This window comes from Schistocerca serialis, chromosome 4 (genome assembly GCF_023864345.2).
Source record: "Schistocerca serialis cubense isolate TAMUIC-IGC-003099 chromosome 4, iqSchSeri2.2, whole genome shotgun sequence".
NCBI lineage: Eukaryota > Metazoa > Arthropoda > Insecta > Orthoptera > Acrididae > Schistocerca > Schistocerca serialis.
The window spans coordinates 141,514,842-141,534,260 of record NC_064641.1 but is presented as its reverse complement, the minus strand read 5'-3'; positions in this window follow the sequence as shown (position 1 = coordinate 141,534,260).

The following is a 19,419-nucleotide window of genomic DNA, read 5'->3' as shown; positions in this document are numbered from 1 at the left end:
TGAATACGTCTGGCCGATGGTGGCCGAGCAACTGGCTCGTCACAATACGCCAGTCACTATTATTGATGCACTGTGGCATCGTGTTGAAGCTGCACGGGCAGCTGTACCTGTACACGCCATCCAAGCTCTATTTGACTTAATGCCCAGGTGTATCAATGCCGTTATTACGGCCAGAGGTGGTTGTTCTGGGTGCTGATTTCTCAGGATCTATGCACCCAAATTGCGTGAAAATGTAATCACATGTCAGTTCTCGTATAATATATTTGTCCAATGAATACGCGTTTATCATCTGCATTTCTTCTTGGTGTAGCAATTTTAATGGCCAGTAGTGTATATGAGGTAGGTTTCGATTAATAATCAACTTGTAAAGTTGATCTTCTGTGTTAACATCGGGTAAGTAATGTGTGGAATCCATCACAGTGCGAGATAAGTAATCGTTTATTCCTAAATATGTGTATTTTGCTATGGGCACAGGGTGACAGTTACTGACCTATATGAAATAAAATCGTCATAACTTCTGACCAGTTTGCGTTACGACTTTCATACTGTACTGTTGGCCGCGCGCACGACTGGAATTAGTATGGTTTGGTATAGTGACGAAGCCCACTTTGAAATGGATGGGTTCGTCAATAAGCAAAATTACCGCATTTGCGGGACTGAGAATCCGCATTTCGCGATCGAGAAGTCTCTTCACCCTCAACGCATGACAGTGCAGTGTGCAACGTCCAGTCACTGAATAATCGGTTGAAACTTCCCATTAGAAAAATTTATGAATTACAGTGCTGATAAACCTCTTAAATCATTTGATTTTCAGACATCTGAACACAACTGAACGCACTCAGACATTTCTCTCTTTACTTATTCTGATCAACACTAAACTGACACACAATATTTTTAGCGCAACGCAGTCTGACTTTCAATAATCCCTACAAAAGAATGGCCCTGAATAACGATAACCTATACCTTTCTGGAATCACTTACCTCACAAAAATCTTCGTTACTCGAACTAGTGCAATACAGCGAGCGCCAATACTGCCAGCTAAATAAAAGATACGAACTACTGAAGGCACTAACTACTGATAGGCATAGTTAGCAAATGAAAGATTTTGATAGAGAGCAAACAATGTATTTACCTTAATAATATTCAAAAGTAATTATATATATATATATATATATAAGTTCATGATATACAGTATTACAAATTTAACCTTTCTGATGGAAACACGTCCAGATCGTCCGCTGTCAAAATTCTGCCATCTCTCTCCCCACATCCACCACTGCTGGCGGCTCACTTCCAACTGCGCAACGCTACACGCTGTTCACATCCAAATGCCCAACACTATAATAGCAAAAATTCAAACAATGCAAACCAGCCACAGACTGCACACAGCACAGTCAGTGATTTTCATACAAACCTCTACGTGGCGTTACCAACATAAAAACCTAAACAGCCTACTTACACGGTGTGATATTCCTTGATGGCACGGTGACTACCTAATGGTATGTGAAGTTTTTGAAAGATGATTTGATCCCCATTATCCAAAGTGACCCTGATTTCGACAAGATGTGTTTCATGCAACATGGAACACGACACCATCGTAGCAGGACAGTGTTTTATGTCCTGAAGGAGGGCACTGGCTTGGGTCTCGATTGGCCGTCATGTCTTCCGGATCTGAGCACATGCGACTCCGTTTTGTGGGGCTGTATTAAAGACAAGGTGTACAGCAATAATCCGAAAACCATTTCTGTGCTGAAAACAGCCATTCAGGAGGTCATCGACAGCATCGATGTTCCGATACTTCAGCGGCTCATTCAGAAATTTTCGTCTGCGCCAAGTCATCGCCAACAAATCTGAACATCTGCAGTGACGTTTACATGTTGAATAAAGTGTATGCACGATGTAGTTTGTAACTAATTTACGTTTTTTTCATATAGTTCAGTAATTGTCACCATGTGCATACCGGCTGGTTGGAATTACACTGACGGTCTTCCGAGCGCTGCAGTGCGGGCTATATAAATCGCAGGACTCTGAAATATCTTACGAGGTGCATTCAAGTTCTAAGGCCTCCGATTTTTTTTCTAATTAACTACTCACAAGAAATCGATGAAACTGGCGTTTCTTCTCGACGTAATCGCCCGGCAGACGTACACATTTTTCACAACGCTGACGCCATGATTCCATAGCAGCGGCGAAGACTTCTTTAGGAGTCTGTTTTGACCACTGGAAAATCGCTGAGGCAATAGCAGCACGGCTGGTGAATGTGCGGCCACGGAGAGTGTCTTTCATTGTTGGCAAAAGCCAAAAGTCACTAGGAGCGAGGTCAGGTGAGTAGGGAGCATGAGGAATCACTTCAAAGTTATTATCACGAAGAAACTGTTGCGTAACGTTAGCTCGATGTGCGGGTGCGTTGACTTGGTGAAACAGCACACGCACAGCCCTTCCTGGACGTTTTTGTTGCAGTGCAGGAAGGAATTTGTTCTTCAAAACATTTTCGTAGGATGCACCTGTTACCGTAGTGCCCTTTGGAACGCAATGGGTAAGGATTACGCCCTCGCTGTCCCAGAACATGGACACCATCATTTTTTCAGCACTGGCGGTTACCTGAAATTTTTTTGGTGGCAGTGAATCTGTGTGCTTCCATTGAGCTGACTGGCGCTTTGTATCTGGATTGAAAAATGGAATCCACGTCTCATCCATTGTCACAACCGACGAAAAGAAAGTCCCATTCATGCTGTCATTGCACGTCAACATTGCTTGGCAACATGCCACACGGGCAGGCATGTGGTCGTCCGTCAGCATTTGTGGCACCCACCTGGATGACACTTTTCGCATTTTCAGGTCACCATGCAGGATTGTGTGCACAGAACCCACAGAAATGCCAACTCTGGAGGCGATCTGTTCAACAGTCATTCGGCGATCCCCCAAAACCATTCTCTCTACTTTCTCAATCACGTCGTCAGACCGGCTTGTGCGAGCCCGAGGTTGTTTCAGTTTGTTGTCACACGATGCTCTGCCTTCATTAAACTGTCGCACCCATGAACGCACTTTCGACACATCCATAACTCCATCACCACGTGTCTCCTTCAACTGTCGATGAATTTCAATTGGTTTCACACCACGCAAATTCAGAAAACGAATGATTGCATGCTGTTCAAGTAAGGAAAACGTCGCCATTTTAAGTATTTAAAACAGTTCTCATTCTCGCCGCTGGCGGTAAAATTCCATCTGCCATACGGTGCTGCCATCTCTCGGATGTATTGACAATGAACGCGGCCTCATTTTAAAACAATGCACATGTTTCTACCTCTTTCCAGTCCGGAGAAAAGAAATCGGAGGCCTTAGAACTCGAATGCACCTCGTAGATACGATCATTAATGAACGTGCTGTCGGTGTATGTTGAAAGGAACAGTAGTTCCACTTACTGCCAGCTGGTGAAAGTATGGCGCTCTAAGCAATCAGAATGCGAAATTTTTGCTGTTTTGACATCGCATGATTTTTGTCGCCTGGCGACGCGTATTGATTTCTTTTGTGAAATGACTGTTGCTGCAAAAGATGAAGAATGTTGAAGTTTTCCGTACAAAATGCGAAGGCTATTGAGACGGAAGATCGTGACCTGCTGCTAAAGTGGGTTTATGAGAATAGCAGCAACAACAGTGCTGCACTTAGAGAACATCACCGATTGAAATAGATGTGAATAGGCCCCATGTCAATAAATGGGCTATGTATGATCAAGAAATTAGAATAAACAGGTGAATTAGGCGGTGCAGCGGGGAGAGGGAGGCGGACTGTTGCTATGGCGCTTGTTGATGACGTTGCTGTAGCTACAGCCGATCGTGCAGTGGATGCGTCAAATTCTGCCCAGGTCAACAGTTCAAAAGATTTTGTGCCTATTTTTCACTGGGACCCCTACAAGATTCAAAATCTGCACCAAATGAAGTCCAAAGATAGGCAAAAATGCCTCGATTATGCCCTTTACTTTTTGACACACATGGGAATGCATGACATGTAGCTGCCGAATAATCTTTCGAAGAAGGGGGCATATTTTAATCACCACAGTGCCGTGCATGCACGAACTGTCGCATATGGAATTCTACTACGCCACATGTTCCATAAGAGAATCCGCTGCACTCAGATTATATAACCCTGTGGTGTGTGTTCAAAAGCTCCTTCATTCTCGGTCCGTTTTTCTTCAAGGTGTATAGTGACATCTGCACGTTGTAAGGACCTCCATGACAACACTTGATTCCAGCTTTGTATGGACGCAACTGTACCCACACCCCTTTTTACATGCAAATGGGGGCGACACCTCCCAAGGGACACCGCCTTATAGTAGGCACCTTCAGTGCCAGGCGGGAGACTTTGCGTGCTTCGGTGAAGTCGAGAGCTATGCCGGCGGTAGCATAGCTACTGGCAGGGTCTCCCATGCCGGATTGGTCTCGACAGAGGAGCCAGACAAAGTGTGTCCCACAACATAGGGCAGGGAGGGCTCTAGAGGCGTAGTGAAGCCAGCTTCCCTAGAGGAGTAAACCTCATACAAATCCTGATCCTCCAGGTTGGGGGTTGGGCATGGGGCTAATAACCCCATACTGTAAAAAAATAAATTACGGAAATTCAACAGAAGCCTCGGAAACTCGACCCCGGCAAAGGAAACGGATAAAGGATAGAACAGTAGCATCATGGAATGTGAGGACAATCCTTCAGCCTGGAAAAATGAAAGAAATAGCCAATGAAATTTTAAAATTCAAATATGATATTGTAGGGCTACAGGAAATAAGATGGCAGCGGAATGGGCAGATAGATAAACCTGGGTACTCATTGGTATATAGTGGGCCAGAAGAAAGAACAGGCCAACTTGGAACAGGGTTTATAATGACTAGGGAAGTTAGGAAAAGCCTTCTAGAATTTGAACCCATAAATGAAAGGATGTGCAGACTCAGACTAAAAGGTAAATTTAGGAATATATCAATAGTTAATACACATGCACCAACAGAGGAAAAAGAGGAAATAATTAAAGAACAGTTCTACGAAACCTTGGAAAAAGTATGCTGTGCAGTACCTAAATATGACCTGATGCTCGTAATAGGAGATTTCAATGCAAAAATAGGGAGGAATGAACATCCATACGGAGTTTCTGGAAAATATTCACTACATGAAGAAAACAATGAGAACAGAGACTTACTATGCCAATTCGCAGCAAGGAATAATATGATTATTAAAAGTACCTGTTTTCCACACAAAAGGATCCATCTGGGTACTTGGAAATCTGCATCCAATGGAGTAGTCAATCAGATTAACCAAATGTTAGTGATTTCACGCCACGCCACGTCAGTTACGGATGTATGAGGCTGCAGAGGACAATACTGTGATTCAGATCACTTTGTGATAAAATCAGTCTTGAGAGAGAAACTGTCACTAACAAATAGCAACAGAATGGGAAAGATGATGAAATGGAATACAGACAAACTGAACATCCCTGATGAAGTAAAAAGAAATACCAAGTAACACTAAGCAGAAAGTTGAGCAATGAAGAGACCACAGTAGGAGTAGATGAAAGGTGGAACAGGTTTGAAAAAGCCATTAAGGATGCTGCAGAGGAAATAATAGGCATAAGAAGGAACAGAAGAACCCAGGAATGGTTTGATGAAGATTGCAGGTCAGAAATAGAGGAAACGAACAGGGCAAGAACAAAAGTGCTACAGAGAGAAACCAGAAATAAAGTGGAACAATATAGAGAATTAAGGAGAAGAGCTAACAGATTGTGCAAGAGAAAGAAAAGAGAGTGGAATAAGAAGAAATTTCAAGAACTAGAAGAACTAAAGAAACAGAGTGAAATGAGAAAATTCTATCATGCCATAGGAAAAATGAAGAATAGATTCCAACCAAAAACAATGGCCTGTTCCAGTAAAGATGGGAAAATGATAAGTGGGGAAGAACAGATAGTGGGAAGATTGGCAGAGTATTCCAAAGATATAATAAACACCAGCCTAGAAGATGAAGAGACAGCCGCACAGGAGGGAAGAGTAGAGCTGGAAGAATGAAACCAATGAGGCTAGAAAGCCAACACTACAAGAGGTCTCACAGGCTGTGAACAAGTCGAAAAACAATCGAGCCCCTGGGGAAGACAGCATAATTGCTGAATTAATAAAAACTGGTGGTGAGGCTGTAATAAAGGAACTGCACACATTAATATCAGATATATGGGGAACAGAAACTATGCCAGATAATTGGAAAATTGGACTAATAGTCCCCATTTATAGGAAAGGGGACAGAACAGCATGTGAAAACTATAGAGGTGTAACACTTCTAAGTACAGCTTATAAGATCTTCACAAGAATATTAAACGAAAGGATACAGAAGTGCGCAGAAGGCATACTAGGGAAATATCAGTGTGGCTTTCGACCAGGCAGAGGAAAAACTGATCAAATATTTGTGACAAGACAAATGATGGAAAAGTTCTATGAATATGATATAGATCTGCATTTCCTATTCATCGATTTCAAACAAGCCTTTGACAGCATAAATCGGCAAGAACTATACAGAGTACTGAAAGAAGTTGGTATATGTGCTAAATTAATAAGACTAATCAAAATGACAACGACAGAGACAAGAGCAAAAGTAAAGGTCCTTAGTAGAACAAGTGAAAGCTTTCGCTTTAATAAAGGTGTGAGGCAAGGCGATAGTCTCTCCACTGTCCTATTCAATATAGCCCTACATAGTGTAGTAAATAAAATCAACAAAAGAAGCACCATATTTATGAAAACTAGCCAGATATGTGCATACGCCGATGACATTGCTATAGTAGGAAGAAATACCAATACACTCCTAGAAACATAAGGGGCAATGTAAACAGAAGCCTCAAAAATTAGTCTCATAGTACATGAAAACAAAACAAAATATATGGTAATGTCACAATATGAGGCCAGAAGAACCCCTAAAAACCTAAACATCAATGGGAAATGCTTCAATGGAGTGTCCTCTTTTTAACTACTTGGGAGCCCTAATAACTAATGATAACAATACTGGAAAGGCTATAAGGGAAAGAATACAAGCAGGAAACAGAGCTTACTTTGCAAATATGCAGCTTTTCAAAAATAGCCTTGTTACAAGAAAAACTAAACTGCTAATATATAATTCCCTAGTCCGCCCAGTTATCACATACGGCTCAGAGGTATGGACGTTGACAGAACATGTTAAAAATGCACTAAGAAGCATCGAGCGGAAAATACTACGCAAAATGTATGGGCCAATAAGGTAGGAAGAAGGCTGGAGAATACGCTACAGTGCCGAATTACAAGAATTAATACAAGGCAGGGACATTGTAAAATTTGTGAAATCACAGCGAATACGATGGCTAGGACATTTGAAGAGAATGGCAGATAGAATTCCAAAGAAAATGATGAAAGGTATGATCCATTCAGTTAGGAGAAAAAGGAGACCTAGAAGAAGATGGATCGACGAGGTAATAATGGATATCACCAATATGGGAGTCCGGGGGTGCAAAAGAGCAGCAAATAACCGAGAAGTGTGGAGGAAGATTGTTGAAGAAGCCAAGGCCCACCAAGGGCTGTAGCGCTACTGAAGAAGAAGAAGAATGTGCAACACTTGATTCCAGCTTTGTATGAACGCAACTGTGCCCACACCCCTATTTTCATGCAAAAAGGGGGCGACACCACAGTCGCTTGTCAGGTGAAAGATTTGCTTCGAGAAGCTTTCTGTAATTACCGCATCATCCCTAAGCAATTTCTAGATAGCCGTCCTTCCAGATCCACCGACCTAAATCCATGTGACTTCTGGTGTTGGGATATCTGAAAGATCGTGTCCATCATGATTGTATCAGGAGCCTTCCTGAAATGAAGGATGGCGTATGATGACGTATCTCTCTGATTACACCAGATGTGCTGTGAGCAGCTGTCGACCTTGTCGTGTTACGGATGCAGCATGTTGCTGATTCAGGAAACCATACTGAACACTTGTTGCTACCGTATCGTCATAAGCATCCAGTAACGACCATTGCCTGCCGCTGTGGCCGAGCGGTTCTAGGCGCTTCAGCCCGGAACCGCGCTGCTGCTACTGTCGCAGGTTCGAATCCTGCCTCGGGCATGGATGTGTGTGATGTCCTTAGGTTAGTTAGATTTAAGTAGTTCTAAGTCTGGGGGACTGATGACCTCAGATGTTAAGTCCCATAACTCTTAGAGCCATTTGAGCCATTTTTTAACGAGCATTATCATGCGTTTGAGCATTCCTCCCTTTTCCTTGCACCCACACCACATTCTTAGTGCTTACAGTGCCATATTTTCATTTGCTGGCAGAAACTGGAACTATTATTTTTAACAGCACACTGCGCGAGCGCACCGATAATGAACATACCTGCGATGTATAGATCCCACACTGCAACACTAGGAACACCGGCAGGTCAATTACAACCACTTGGCATCTTTATTTTTACGCCTTTTTAGATATCACGTCCTGTAAAACTTCCGTGGAAATTATTTCTCTTCTCTGTTTGAAATTTATCTAGAAAAGTCAAAACAGGAATTTTCGGTGATCGCGAATCTGTTACAAGGGTAACATTGAAATAACATAGAATATACCCTGAAGATAGTACTGCCACAACGAAGCATTATTAACTGCCAAAAGCTAGGAACCAGAGGCTTATAAGGCGAGAGTCTGCTCACAATTTTTATGGCAAGGAATCGCATGCATGTCTTGTTACAGCATGAGTCGTTAGTGTGCTTGGGAAGTGCTGCGGACGTTGTAGCTGCCGCTGTTATTCGTCGCGCTCCTTCGTGGGTCGGCCGCCCGCTGTTGATGCAGCGGACTAATCCACAGTAATAAGAGAGCGGCGTGCAGTGTGTACGTAATACCAACCCGCCACGGGCACTTTTCATTGCGGCTAAAGCGCCGAGGCGGCCACGTTCCACAGCTATGCACTGGGGGAGAACTACTTTAGGGGACATATCTGTGTGTATTCGGTACAGCTGTCCGTTTCAGTCGTCTCGTAATCGCTCTGAATGTGCAGTCATATAGGTCCAGTTTTCATCTGCTGTCGTTATGACAGATTGCAGAAGTAGACGTCCTAACATTGAGGACTCGTAATGACGAACTCCTGTATTATTGCGATTTATCTGCTGGCTGGTAGTTCACTCTCCCCCTGCGTTCTTGTGTGGCCTGCAGGCAAACAAACCACATGACAATATCTAATACTGCCACCAAACGTTGCAGTTGATAGATGATTGCTTCAACCGATAGCAAGCAAGACAATCTGATGAACTGCTATGTCTTTCTGTCTATTATGTAATAAAGTAGATGTAATAGGCAGCGGCCAACACCAAATAAAAGTTTTGAAAATATTATTTTCACTTTATACCTTCTTCTCACATGAAAGTTTCACCAATTACACAAAAAATAAAAATCCATAAAATAGTTGCACATATAGCCTGACAGCACTGCTACAGATTTATAGAAGGTTGTTTAATAATTTGACTGTTTTATTGATTTATCAGGACATTAAAGAACCAGACAGTTGTAATCATTTGTCTTAGATAAATTATAAATGAATTTTAATACCAGACTTTTCCGTGCAGATTTTCCCACTTATATGTTCGACATACACCCTCCTCCCCCTCTCTGTGCCCAACTCTTCTTCACTCTGTCCACCTCATCTTCCAACTAGTAACTGTGTACCTCCTCATTCCTGTCTCTACCTCCCCTCATTTCCGTCACCCCTCTCCTCTGTGACCATATCTCCCTTCCCTCATCCCTTTGACCATATCCTCCTCCCCCTCTCTCTTTCTGCCTCCTACCTCCTCCTTATCCGTTTCCACCTACCAGCTACCTGTCCACACCTTTCACCTATCATATACAGCTCTCTCCTCGTGTTCTCAGTCCATTTTCTTCTCACTCTCGCTATGTCCATCCCTTCCTCTGTCCCTTTCAACAGTCTGTCCCAGCTGCTCTCATCGACTTGTATAACCCCTGCAATGTACTTCAATAAAGCAGGCTGATACTACTCCTGCAACCTGCCTGTCATGTAGGGCAGGCCACACATCAGAGGCCTGAAAATCGTTTATTTGCCCCTGACATACAGACCACCTTGCAAAGCAGATCGATAAAGCAGCCATCACTATTCCAACACAAAAAGCCCGTCATGCAAGGCAGCCTACACGTTGGGGGTCTAGAAAATTGTTTCTTGCCTCTGACATGTAGGTTGCCCTGAAAAGCAGGTTGATTTGGCAGGCCCATACTATCCCCACAAAATATGTCTGTTGTCCAGCGCTGTCTATACTCTGGGGGCTGGGGAAATACATTTTTGACTGTATGTCCTCTCCTATTGGAGCTAGGAGGCTATAAACCACACAGTGCTGATACTATTGAGGCCTGATGTTCCTGTGCCCAGTTTGGTTGAAATCGACCCAGTGGTTTTTGAGCACATCCCAAACATACACATATACACTCTGCTTTATATAGACAGTGAATCACGAAAAATGTCACATAATTTGTGAGTTGGTTGTACATGTAAAAATAAACTGTAAAAGCCCTATGAACATGTGTCCTAATTTTGTTCATTACGGAACTAGAGTCGGTTGTAGACTACACACATCTATGAATGAATATGAAGACAAGTGTGAATAGTACTTACCAAAATCCTGGCGATGTAGTGGACAAAATAATGGTGTGACAGATGACTGATCAATCCTTCAACAGGTGTGGGGGTTCTCCAACAGATGGCAGCACTGTCATATCACATCAATGCAACAGCTGCAATCATACCCAGTGTGCAATCATGAGTTGGATCACTGATCAGTCGTGAGGCCATGTGCATGTCGTGCTTGGACGTTATTTCACTGAGCAAAACCATTATGTGCTTGAATACCAATGTGCCACACACGTTCACACACGCAGAATATTCAGACACTTTGTTTGTGTATGGGTACTGTAATGGCAGTTTCTCTGACCAACAAACCCTATGTTTCAAACATTACGTAAATCTGGAACACCATCGAGTGTACATGTAATATGAGAACGTGACGCTATCCAGTCATCTGAAGAAAGGGGAGACATTATCGTTATGGTACAATGTAGTCCCACCACTAGTACACAGTGCATTAGCTGTCAGCTCGATAGTCCACAAATGCGAATGTGGTGTATGTTACATTCTGAGGGCTTCTACCTATTCCATGGGCAGACTGTGCAACATCTGCAATCCAGGTGACTCAGTAGGCAGACAAAAATTTTTTGAATGGTTGGCTGAACATAGAGACATCATGCAATACATTTCATTTACAGATAAGGCTACATCTACACGCAATGCGTGATGAAGAACCCACATTACACTATGGAAACAAGATGACAAGTTAGGTTCTCAGTGAACGCCTGGCGTGGTATGACTGATGACCTGCTGATCTTCCTGTGTTCCTGCCAAATCGAAACGACGGCGTATGCACGTTTCTTTATAGAAGACCTACCTGTTCTCTTATAAGACATAACATCAGAGCAACGACAGCAGATGAGCTTACTACATGATGGATCACCGATTCACTGCTCCAGACAAGTATCCGAGAATCTGAATAATACTTTTCCTCAATACTGGGTTTTCGATGGCGGACCCATAAATTGCCCTACCAAATCATTTGACCTAAACCCATTAGATTTCTGTTTATCGGGCTGATTAGAGGGGGTGTGAATGCTATGAAGGTGGATACCTGTGAAGAACATGTCGCTCGCGTCACCGATGCTGTTGCTTGCATTAAAGCTCGCCAAGGTAATGTTCAGTGTGTAACCCTCAAACGCATTGACACGTTCCTTGAGATGGGTGGGAGACTTCTCAAACACCTCTTGTATAATGGATCATTCATCTGTTCCACGATTATTCTGTGCACCACAGCGCCTACACAGCATTTTGGTAAGTAATATTGACACTTATTTTCATAATCATACATGAATACGTGTCTTCACAATCATGGTTCAAATGGCTCTGAGCACTATGGGACTTAACATCTTAGGTCATCAGTCCCCTAGGACTTAGAACTACTTAAACCTAACTAACCTAAGGACATCACACACATCCATGCCCGAGGCAGGATTCGAACCTGCGACCGTAGCAGTCCCGCGGTTCCGAACTGCAGCGCCTAGAACCGCTAGACCACCGCGGCCGGCCCACAATCATTCATGGATGTGTGTAGTCTTTAACCCGCTCCAGTTCCGTAGCGGTAGAAAATCGGACACATGTTTGTAATACTTTTTTGGTTTATTTTCACATGCAGAATTACCTCACTTTTATGTTACATTACTCTTGAATCACAATGAATATAATACATTATTTAAGAAGTTTTCTTGGTGATCTGTCTTACTATAACACCACAACTCTGTGGATGATCATACATTTTCATAGTGTTTTACGAAGCATCACTTCAATACTAGCTAGTTGAACAACGATTCCGTGGGTTGCTTTCAAGCATACTTGAATGGGCACATCTAGAAGGTTGTGATATATACTCTGTGGTTCTATAGATCATCTGTGACTCTCTGTGCCGTATCTTTCCTCTTTCCTTTTTTTATTTATTTTTTTAACCTCTTCATCTCAGAGTAGCACTTGAGCACTAGCATGTACGTCCTTAATTATTTGCTGGATACATTCCGGTTTCTGTCTTCCTCTACAGTTTTTACCCGCTACAGCTCTCTTTATCTCTCTAGTACCACGGAAGTCATTCCCTCGTGTTTTAAAAGGTGTCCTATTATCCTGTCCCTTCTCCTTGCCAGTGTTTCCCACTTTTTTTCCCTCCCTGATTCTGCGCATAACCTCCTCATTCCTTACCTTACCAGTCCACCTAATTTTCAACATATGTTAAAAAATGACGAAATTCCTCCAGTTGTATTAAGGTGTTGGTTTTATTGGCAACTAGTTTCGATCTTGTTACAACATCATCTTCAGGCCCATGCTTGTTGACAGCAATCATATGCGTCTAACACTAGTAGTCAGTGGTGAGATAGGCGTGTTCCATGCGGAAGGCAGGTAGTAACTGATATCAGGAATTTCGTCATTTTTTAACATATATCATACTAGCTTACGTCCCAAGTCATCCGTTTCAATTATGGATATTCGAAGATTAATTTTCAACATTCGTCGGTAGCACCACATCTCAAATGCTTCGATTCTCTTCTGCTATGGTTTTCCCACAGTCCACGTTTGACTACCATACAATGCTGTGCTCCAAATGTACAATCTCAGAAATTTCTTCCTCCAATTAAGGCTAGTTGACATCTCCATATCTTAGAAACAGTAAACCAGCTGCTTTGTTTATAAAGGAACAGTTCTTCTCTTGCCTTGTGCTATTGAAGAATTTTATAGAGAATCTTATGATGCAGTTCTTGTGTGTAGTAATGAGAACGGTCGAAGGCCGAAGATATTAGAGAGAATGGGCTTTAAGTTAGGAACTATCACTCAATACATTTTGAGAAAAATCGATTTACAGCGCCTCTCCGCAGCTGAAACGTTAGTTGAAAAACTGGTAAAGGAAAGAAGGCAGAAAACAAGACACCAGAAGAAAGGGCCTAAACGGAAAGAGAACGCTCGTTACAAATCTGGGGCCTTCAGAAGAAGAGACATAATAAAATCGTTAGGTGCAACTTTAAATTGCGTTCCATGAAAATAATAATTTTTTAAAGTTTATGTACCTTGTCCCAGAATCTATGAAGGCTAGAATTATGAAATTTCGTACACTTATTTCTATAGACTCAATAGATATTGTCTCGTGAGTAAATCTAAATTTCTGAGTATAAGCTGAGATACTGTGCAAATTACTTGGAATTTTGCACGAATTTTATGTTTTACTTATAGAATTATAATTAGAAATTTATTAAAATTTTTCTATTAGACATATTCAAAAACTTCGTGAGAGAACCTTACTATACGCAAAGCGATTGACCAGAGGAAGTTTTATAGAAATCTCTAGAACAGTTTCTGAGGAAAAAGTATATGTATTACTTTTTGAAACTAAAACTTTTAGATCCCACAAAAAAGTTTAAATACATGTAATCCAAGAAACGTCACAGTAAATGTGTTAATTTCAAGTAAAACATAATCCAAAATTTCATTGCTGTATCTCAAAATTTGTGGATATGGTGCATCTTTTAAATAGTGTGTGTTTTTCATGATCATCCCCACCTTAATACAAAAGGCCCTTTAAAAGAAAACCCACCCAAGCTCGGGCTATGTGTGACTTTCAACGAACAAATGAATAAAAACTTTACATCACTTAAACATGATGAAATCGATAGATTCCAAAAATGTGCAGAGATTAACACGAGCCGGCCGAAGTGGCCGTGCGGTTAAAGGCGCTGCAGTCTGGACCCGCAAGGCCGCTACGGTCGCAGGTTCGAATCCTGCCTCGGGCATGGATGTTTGTGATGCCCTTAGGTTAGTTAAGTTTAACTAGTTCTAAGTTCTAGGGGACTAATGACCTCAGTAGTTGAGTCCCACAGTGCTCAGAGCCATTTGAACCATTTTTGATTAACACGAGCTTAAAAATTATCTGTAGAACAAACGAAACTTTAAACCAAGGCGACGAATATTGCACTTAAAATTAACGCCACGGATCTAAAATTTTGGATAGCTATATTAACTGTTAGCCTCTCTGTTCTCAAACAAATTGCGAGTAGTCGCAGTTGTGAATGAAATTAACCAGAATATGCTTTAAATTAATCACAGGCAAATGAAGCTGCTAGTGGCTTTTCACTGCTACTTTACAATTTCGAAAGAGTGATAATTTTTTTCAAAAAGTGTAATGCTGTACAGACAGCAGGAGAAGGTGCCATAATATTATATGGACACACGTTCCTAGCAGCTCATTACAGTTAAAGCGTAACACTGAGAACATTATGGGAGAGAACCACTTTCAACTTTCAACCATTTACCTCATGGTGAAGGCACGATATCATCTACATGTAAACTGATCGACACTCACCGTTTCAAAGTGCAGCACTATAGAGCCCCCACAAACAGGTTCCAGTTATCCATCAACTGTGAGTATTCAACAACCGTGAAGACAGGATTTAGCAGATGCCTCCATTTGTCCAACTTCAATACATCAACTTCAATCTATGGTCAGTGTCACCACACACCGTGGCTATACTGGCCAGCCCCATCTGAAGTTCAGTGTGGCAATGGATACAAAACACACTGTGCTCTATTATGGGACCCAAATCTGAATACGAACTTTCAGCTACCACCTCCTATCGGCAATAATGGAGCCCACTCTGTGACCGGTAGATGAGCAGTCGGCAGGGCACATATGAGGCGAGCGGTAGTGGTGGTGGTTACAGGCATGCATTGTAGGGGAAATGCCGAGCACTGGAGGGGAAGTGCCAGACTAAACTGAAGTGTACGCTCATATTTTATGTAAATGTTAAGTGGGGAGCCTATACACCCACACGTCCATGGTGACTATTCTAAAAGACCTGTCACCTCTCCTTTGTTTAGTACCTAAAAAGAATTCCATGGAGAATTCATGGTTTTATTCTTGCTTGGCTTGTCAACTTATAACTTTCAGAGAAGCGTCATGAGTGGCAAATTTTGCGTAAAACGTACATATTTCTCTAGCTGCCTTGTTAAAATTTGCTTCTTTTGCCAAAACAAAGCGGAGTTTACACAGTGTCACCTCACTGACATGTTTTTCAGATGTAGCTCTGAAACAGTGATTTATTAAGTTTATTGAATGAGAAACTGAGGAAACGTAAGGTCAGTAGCTTATGAAAACACACATAGTCGGTACAAAATAAGAGTGTAATGTCTTCATTTATGTTGTTCCAAAACACACAGCATTTCTAGTCGATGGTCACTAAAAATTACATTGTCTCATCAAAAAGGCTTGTATTTGGTGGATTAACACAGTGGATAACGAAGTTTCGCACAATAACAATATGGCAAAATACTCTCTTCCTTGCGTGTTTTTGTTTGCCAAACGATTTAAGAAATATGACGAATGTTGTGTACACTCTGGCTTTATCACTGGCGCGGCACGGTCGCAAGTGTGTGTACTATATCACATCAGTTGTCTCGAGATTGACGACCCAAGTCCAAAAAAAACTACTAAATTTCATATGCAGCAACATACTACGTAATATGCAACAAACGCAAAGTCATATTTTTCATTGCAAACTTTTTCGAATTTTGCAGTGTCTTACTTCCATGTAAATATCACAAAACTGTGACCATCAATGAAATGATGGGCATATCATCATGAACCTGACATATAAAGCTACAAGTAACGCAAATATGAAATTTTTTACTTAATAGTTTCTGTAAAATCGTTCGTGCAGGGCGTGCGCCTCCATTCTGTCATTGCCGACCGGCCGAGAGGTGACCAAATACTGTCGGCCTTTCCTGTCCAACAAACGAATGAACTCGCCCAGCACTTTGGACGAAAAGTGGTCACTGCATATCGGTCACCTTATCCTTCACGAACTCTACCAAGCATCCACGAAGTGGAAGCAAATGTTTGGGATCAACTGCAGGCTGCCTCGGCATTTACGAAACACAACCCCAAGTCACTTGCCACTGCAATTAGTTCCTGCGCCACATAATCAAAAAATTATAAATCACGTCTCGAACAACACCTTCTGAGGATCAAGTTATGATTCTCAGCATAAGTTTACAACAACCTTGACATATTAAAAGTTAACAAACGTCCACGTGTTTATTCCTATACAGTGTTCTCTCCTACTAGCCAACTGTAAGTTCTCATCCAAAGTCTGTCATTTACTTCACGGACGTTATAGGTTGTTAATTTAATTGAAGGCAATGGAAATTAATTTAGTTGAATGATAGGACTTACATACAGGGTGATTCTCATTAACGTTTAAAAAAAAAACCAAAGTGACGTAGATGACACTGAGGCAAGTAATTTAATCTGAGACACATGGGCTGCAAGTGTCGGGAATACCCGAAAATTGGATGACACATGCTGAACATATGACTTCACCAGGTGACGTACCTAGCTGCAAATGCAGCAGGTGAACCTACCGGTCTGTCTCACCTGATCATCCCAACCCACGTCAAGTATTCACCTTGATATGGGTCCGGGTCCACGTGCGCGAATATAGCGCATGGGGCTCATAGTTCGAGTCTTGGGAGTAACAGGAGTATTTTTTTTTGTGCCAACGGCCTTGGCGCAGTAATAACATCAGTTCCCGTCAGATCACCGAAGTTAAGTGCTGTCGGGCTAGGATAGCACTTGGATAGGTGACCATCCGGTCTGTCGAGCGCTGTTGGCAAGCAGCGTGCACTCAGGCCTTGTGAGGCAAACTAAGGAGCTCCTTGATCGAGAGGTCTCGTAAACTGACATACGGCTGGGAGAGTGGTGTGCTGACCATATGCCCCTCGGTATCCGCAACCAGTAGTGACGCCTGTCGGCTGAGTAGGACACAGCGGCCGGTCAGTACCGTTGGGCCTTCGTGGTCTGTTCGGGCGAAATTTAGTTCTTTATAAAACTTTTCGTTTACATTGAAGTAAGGTTTACTATTTTATTTATCCGTCTCGCGGTCTCTATTGGTTTGTTGCCAAGTACAGCACAACAAAAATCTAACGTATTGCGTCACAAGTAAATGAGTATAAGATACCGAACTGCATCGCTAACAGCCAGCCAGTGTGGCCGAGCGGTTCTAAGCGCTTCAGTCTGGAACCGCGCGACCGCTACGGTCGCAGGTTCGAATCCTACCCCGGGCATGGATGTATGTGATGTCCTTAGGTTAGTTAGGTTTACGTAGTTCTAAGTTCTAGGGGCCTGATGACCTCAGATGTTCAGTCCCATAGTGCTCAGAGCCTTTTGAACCATTTGAGCATCGCTATGAGTAAATGATCTACGCTTTCTTTCCTAGTTAAAATCAGCAAACAAAAAAGAAGGGACACAAGGAACAAACACAGCGACAGCATATTTAAAATGGTTTTCGAAAACAGAGTCGCCTAGATGAGCGACATGTAGCACTGCCCCCACTGGTAAGAGCAGGATCTACAAGCCCAAGTGCAGCACGTGTAACGAGCTATGTCATTTGGAGAGGTCACATTTGTCATCCACCTTCGGAGTATTCCCAGACATCTGCGGCCCCATGTGTCTTATATCAAATACCTTGTCTCAGCGCCATCTACGTCGCTTTGAGGTTTTCTAAACGAAAATATCAATCACCCTGTGTAGGCATACACAGGAATGTTACCAAGTGTGACGGTATGCCTCGTACCCATCCTATGTCCCTGTTTATACACACAACAAAACTGTTTTGTACAGAAAATTGGAACAGAGATCAACATAAACATAATTTCCGCCCTTTTTATTGCTCGTGAAAACCACACATTGTATGTTGTACCACCATACAGCGAGACCTTCAGAGGTGGTGGCCCAGATTGCTGTACACACGAGTACCTCTAATACCCAGGAGCAGGTGCATTGATGCATGGTTGTATTCGTCGTGGCATACTATCCAAAAGTTCATCAAGGCACTGTTGGTCCTGATTGTCCCACTCCTCAACGGCGATTCGGCGTAGATCCCTCAGAGTGGTTGGTGGTTCAAAATGGCTCTGAGCACTATGGGACTCAACTGCTGTGGTCATAAGTCCCCTAGAACTTAGAACTACTTAAACCTAACTAACCTAAGGACATCACACACATCCATGCCCGAAGCAGGATTCGAACCTGCGACCGTAGCGGTCGTGCGGTTCCAGACTGTAGCGCCTTTAACCCCTCGGCCACTCCTGTGGTTGGTGGGTCACGTCCTCCATAAACAACCCTTTTCAATCTATCCCAGCCATGTTCGATAGGGTTCATGTCTGAAGTACGTGCTGGCCACTCTAGTTGAGCGATGACGTTATTCTGAAGAAAGTCTTCACAACATGTGCACGATGGGGCCGCGAGTTGTCATCCAATATGCTGCCGAAATGTTTGCACTATCGGTCGGATGATGGCATACACCTATCTTACAGCCATTTCGGTGCCTTCCATGACGACCAGCGTCGTACGTCGGCCCCACATAACGCCACCCCAAAACAACAGGGAGCATCCACCTTGCTGCACTCGCTGGACAGTGTGTCTAGGCGCCGCTCATGTATGTTTCGTTTACATCTTTAGGTGGGTTTAGTGACTTCTCGTAGCAGTCAATGGGACTGTGTCTGCGATACAATATCCACAGTCAACGTCTATTATCAGGAGTTCTGGGAACCGGGGTAATGCAAAACTTTTTTTATATGTGTATTTACAGTGATGTGACAGAAACCATGGGACTGCGATATGCACGTATAGAGATGGCGGTAGTATCACATGCAAAATGTTTAAAAGGGCAGAGTATCTACGGAGCTGAAATTTGTATTCAGGTGATTCATCTGGAAAGGTTTCCAGCGTGATTATGGCCGCACAGCGGGAATTAACAAACAG